At 40.9% G+C, this 5,672-nt stretch overlaps 1 pseudogene across 1 annotated transcript; it reads right to left on the reverse strand.

Annotated features, from left to right (window-relative positions):
• Positions 1 to 481: 481 nt before the first annotated feature.
• Positions 482 to 4,256, reverse strand: LOC311139366 (interferon-inducible GTPase 5-like; annotated as a pseudogene). The gene is made up of 3 exons: positions 4,190 to 4,256; positions 3,257 to 3,829; positions 482 to 1,055 (listed from the first exon to the last, which is right to left on the reverse strand). The product of its transcript is annotated as an interferon-inducible GTPase 5-like (transcript).
• Between the last annotated feature and the right edge of the window lie 1,416 nt (positions 4,257 to 5,672).

Below are 5,672 nucleotides of genomic sequence, written 5' to 3' on the forward strand. Positions count from 1 at the left end.
GATTCCAGACAAGACACTTCTGCAACTTGACAAGAATTTATTAAAATGTTATGTAATCATTAACATTAAACAGATATACTCTGTTATTTCTCCCTTCTTCTGATGTAAAAACATTAATAACATTCTAATAACATAAGAATATTGTAAGAGTATATAATCCTTTGTAAACCACAACCTTTACATTTCAGGCAAGTAATATTGATTAAATCTTAACTAGTATTATTTTCAAATCCAGAAGCAAAAATATTTAATGATTATGCAATAGTCTCAAAACTTCAGATTTGACTGTCATGGTGTTTATAGAATCCGTTCAAACTAAAATAATAGATTTCATGCAGTAGGTTATAGAGATTAAATTTGTATGAATAAGCAATAAGAAGCATAGTATTCTATGTATATTTTTGGGCAACATAAAGGCACTTATGAAAACACATCCCTCGATTGTGATAAACACAATCCAAAAACTATCTTTGACATTATCTCACTCATCGACCTTCAGTGCCTTCATCAGTACATTTTGTGCATCTTCGGCCAGCTCATTCAGACAGTTGTTCAGCATGTAGTAGGTGGTGCCATATGAAATGCCACATGCAGCTCTTGAGCCAAAGACTGGAATGGTACTCAAGAAGTACTCAACCAGCATCAATGTTGCCCCAGTTGTTTTGGTCAGCATTTTGATAACCATGTCTTGTGATATCTCCTTGTTCAGAGGGGACTTGAGGATTGCTTTCAGCTCCTCCACTGGCACATTTGTTCTATCAGCAAGGCTCTTCAGAGACTCATTATCAAGACCAAAAGCCTGATAGTACATTCTGATCTCTCTTATCAAGATGGTTATATCTACACTAAAAGAGACCTGGAATTGGTATTACTGCCACACAGGCAGATACAAGAGCTGATCTCCATATGTTGGCTTGGAGATTCTCTTTCTTCCTCATGTTGGGAATGGATAGCAGCAGGACACGCCTCTTGTGATCAGGAAGTTCCTTCTCCATCGTCTCCACCAGATTGGGGAAATCATAGAGAGGTAGCTCAAAACTGGAGATGAGGAAGACCTGAGGAAACCCCTGACCATGATCTCAAAGTCCTAAGAGGAGCAAAGAAAATAACGTAAAGTACAATTACTACACTGATTTTAAAAATGTTCAAATTGGACAGTCACACAGATGAGCATCATACCAGTGTCTACATACAGTGGGGGAAAAAAGTATTTAGTCAGCCACCAATTGTGCAAGTTCTCCCACTTAAAAAGATGAGAGAGGCCTGTAATTTTCATCATAGGTACACGTCAACCATGACAGACAAATTGAGGAAAAAAAATCCAGAAAATCACATTGTAGGATTTTTAATGATTTTATTTGCAAATTATGGTGGAAAATAAGTATTTGGTCACCTACAAACAAGCAAGATTTCTGGCTCTCACAGACCTGTAACTTCTTCTTTAAGAGGCTCCTATGTCCTCCACTCGTTACCTGTATTAATGACACTTGTTTGAACTTGTTATCAGTATAAAAGACACCTGTCCACAACCTCAAACAGTCACACTCCAAACTCCACTATGGCCAAGACCAAAGAGCTGTCAAAGGACACCAGAAACAAAATTGTAGACCTGCACCAGGCTGGGAAGACTGAATCTGCAATAGGTAAGCAGCTTGGTTTGAAGAAATCAACTGTGGGAGCAATTATTAGGAAATGGAAGACATACAAGACCACTGATAATCTCCCTCGATCTGGGGCTCCACGCAAGATCTCACCCCGTGGGGTCAAAATGATCACAAGAACGGTGAGCAAAAATCCCAGAACCACACGGGGGGACCTAGTGAATGACCTGCAGAGAGCTGGGACCAAAGTAACAAAGCCTACCATCAGTAACACACTACGCCGCCAGGGACTCAAATCCTGCAGTGCCAGACGTGTCCCCCTGCTTAAGCCAGTACATGTCCAGGCCCGTCTGAAGTTTGCTAGAGTGCATTTGGATGATCCAGAAGAGGATTGGGAGAATGTCACATGGTCAGATGAAACCAAAATAGAACTTTTTGGTAAAAACTCAACTCGTTGTGTTTGGAGGACAAAGAATACTGAGTTGCATCCAAAGAACACCATACCTACTGTGAAGCATGGGGGTGGAAACATCATGCTTTGGGGCTGTATTTCTGCAAAGGGACCAGGACGACTGATCCGTGTAAAGGAAAGAATGACTGGGGCCATGTATCGTGAGATTTTGAGTGAAAACCTCCTTCCATCAGCAAGGGCATTGAAGATGAAACGTGGCTGGGTCTTTCAGCATGACAATGATCCCAAACACACCGCCCGGGCAATGAAGGAGTGGCTTCGTAAGAAGCATTTCAAGGTCCTGGAGTGGCCTAGCCAGTCTCCAGATCTCAACCCCATAGAAAATCTTTGGAGGGAGTTGAAAGTCTGTGTTGCCCAGCGACAGCCCCAAAACATCACTGCTCTAGAGGAGATCTGCATGGAGGAATGGGCCAAAATACCAGCAACAGTGTGTGAAAACCTTGTGAAGACTTACAGAAAACGTTTGACCTGTGTCATTGCCAACAAAGGGTATATAACAAAGTATTGAGAAACTTTTGTTATTGACCAAATACTTATTTTCCACCATAATTTGCAAATAAATTCATTAAAAATCCTACAATGTGATTTTCTGGATTTTTTCTTCTCATTTTGTCTGTCATAGTTGACGTGTACCTATGATGAAAATTACAGGCCTCTGATCTTTTTAAGTGGGAGAACTTGCACAATTGGTGGCTGACTAAATACTTTTTTTCCCCACTGTACGTGAAACAGCGCTTTTCTATGTTCTATAATCCCAAAAAGAAGAAAAGGTCCTCCCCCCTGGAAACTCATTGGAGTTTTTGAAAATCACATTTAAAACTAAAAATGTAATTTTCTTTCTTTTTTGACTACAGACACAGAAAAATAGTGATTTTAATATATGTGGACACTGGGCCACGTTCAGTTGCCAAATATTGCTAAACGTTGCAATTATAGAAATGCCATGAATAGAGCCCACATGTCGGAGAGGCATGTTTGTTCTACATAACATATTTATTTCTGAATGTTCCAAAAAACATGCCCCTGGCATGGTGCTGGAGATAATGAATATGTAAAAAACAATTGTGAAGTACACAGATTCCAGATTGTGGCTTTGAAATATGAAATGTCCAATTTTTGTTTGACAGTAATGTACATTTGCAGTATATACTGTACTCAATCAATGTGTTGTCAAACCTTCAACACAGTTCTGTCTGATATTTTGAAGTGTCTCATCCTGGTTAAAATTCTTCTTCCTTTTTTTTTCTGCATCTATGTTGCTATCGATCTTAGAGCGTACAAAGTAGAAACTCTTCTTCATTTCCTGGATCTTCTTGGCCAGGTTAACATCATTGACTCTGAAACGGTCTGACGAGACTATGATGAAGAAATCATAGCAATCAAATCCAACTTGCTGAAGGTATGTCTCAGGTTTGAAATTTGTGGTGCCGATACCAGGAAGATCCCACAATTTTACATTTTGATGTTTTGGGTGTTGGTAAGGCGTTGCCTTCTGAGTGGTCTCCACCACACCAGTTGGAGCAGAGAATTCCTCTTCATCCCCTAGGCCCCTGAGCACATTGATGAAGGTGGATTTACCAGAGCCAGATTCCCCTGTGATAGCAATATTCAGCTGCACATCACTAATCTTCTTCAAATACTCTTGAATCTTGCCTGCAGCTGAGGTCAAGCTCTCATTCTCAAGTGCTTCTTCAATTTGTCTTGCTGCTTTAATGTCATCTTCACTGATTTCACAATAATCATCGGCCATGGCAGTCTATTTCAAAGAAAATATAAAAATAAGCGTAAAGATATTTCACACTAACTAATATTACACACACAACACACACAAAACGATTTTTTTATTTTATTAAAAATGACACATTTTGACACAAGTGTTGCTTTAAGTTTACGTTGTTGTTCATTTTCATTTGGTCTCGAATGATTCACCAAAATGAAGGAATTTTGCTCAGGGGCTAGTCTTTCCAACACATTTGAATACCAGGCATGTATATTGCTGTAAGATAAACTTATAAAAATATGTCAAGACTTCAAGCAATATCGTTACATTACACTAATACATCCCACATTAGACTTGCTTACTAACCTTCCATGATTATTATAGTTAGAAACCTACCTTTTATTAACCTCAAGCTCTGATCGCTGTATGCTAAGACACGGTGCGTGAGTTCGTAACTTTCAATCTGCACATTCAACATGCAAACATTCCAGTTCTTGCTTTGACCTTTGAAACTGTTGAAGTTGTTGACTGTAATACCCTTTTTTTTTTTTTTTTTTTAACCTTTATTTAACCAGGTAAGCCAGTTGAGAACAAGTTCTCATTTACAACTGCGACCTGGCCAAGATAAAGCAAAACAGTGCGATAAAAACAACAACACAGAGTTACATATGGGGTAAAACAAACCCTGATCTGTTTCACCTGTCCTTGTAATTGTCTCCACCCCCCTCCAGGTGTATGAGGGTACATGGGTACCCTCATAGATATCATCCTGACTAACTTACCCTCTAAATACACCTCAGCTGTCTTCAACCAGGATCTCAGCGATCACTGCCTTATTGCCTGCGTCCGTAACGGGTCCGCGGTCAAATACCACCCCTCATCACTGTCAAACGCTCCCAAAAACACTTCAGCGAGCAGGCCTTCCTAATTGACTTGGCCCAGGTATCCTGGATGGATATAGATCTCATTCCGTCAGTAGAGGATGCCTGGTTGTTCTTTAAAAGTCATTTCCTCTCAATCTTAAATAGACATGCCCCATTCAAAAAATACAGAACTAAGAACAGATATAGCCCCTGGTTCTCCTCATACTTGACTGCCCTTGACCAGCACAAAAACATCCTGTGGCGTACTGCATTAGCATCAAATAGCCCCCGCGATATGCAACTTTTCAGGGAAGTTAGGAACCAATATACACAAGCAGTTAGGAAAGCAAAGGCTAACTTTTTCAAACAGAAATTTGCATCCTGTAGCACTAACTCCAAAAAGTTTTGGGACACTGTAAAGTCCATGGAAAATAAGAGCACTTCCTCCCAGCTGCCCACTGCACTGAGGCTAGGAAACACTATCACCACCGATAAATCTACAATAATCGAGAATTTCAACAAGCATTTTGCTACGGCTGGCCATGCTTTCCACCTGGCTACCACTACCCCGGCCACCAGCTCTGCACCCTCCGCTGCAACTTGCCCATGACCCCCCCGCTTCTCCTTCACACAAATCCAGACAGCTGATGTTCTAAAAGAGCTGCAAAATCTGTACCCCTACAAATCATCTGGGCTAGACAATCTGGACCCTTTCTTTCTAAAACTAGCCGCCGAAATTGTCGCAACCCCTATTACTAGCCTGTTCAACCTCTCTTTCGTAATGTCTGAGATCCCCAGAGATTGGAAAGCTGCCGCGGTCATCCCCCTCTTCAAAGGGGGTGACACTCTAGATCCAAACTGTTACAGACCCATATCCATCCTGCCCTGCCTTTCAAACGTTTTTGAAAGCCAAGTCAACAAACAGATCACCGACCATTTCGAATCCCACCGTACCTTCTCCGCTATGCAATCCGGTTTCCGAGCTGGTCATGGGTGCACTTCAGCCACGCTCAAGG

The sequence above is a fragment of the Coregonus lavaretus genome (genome assembly GCF_964263955.1).
Source record: "Coregonus lavaretus genome assembly, chromosome: 13".
Lineage (NCBI taxonomy): Eukaryota > Metazoa > Chordata > Actinopteri > Salmoniformes > Salmonidae > Coregonus > Coregonus lavaretus.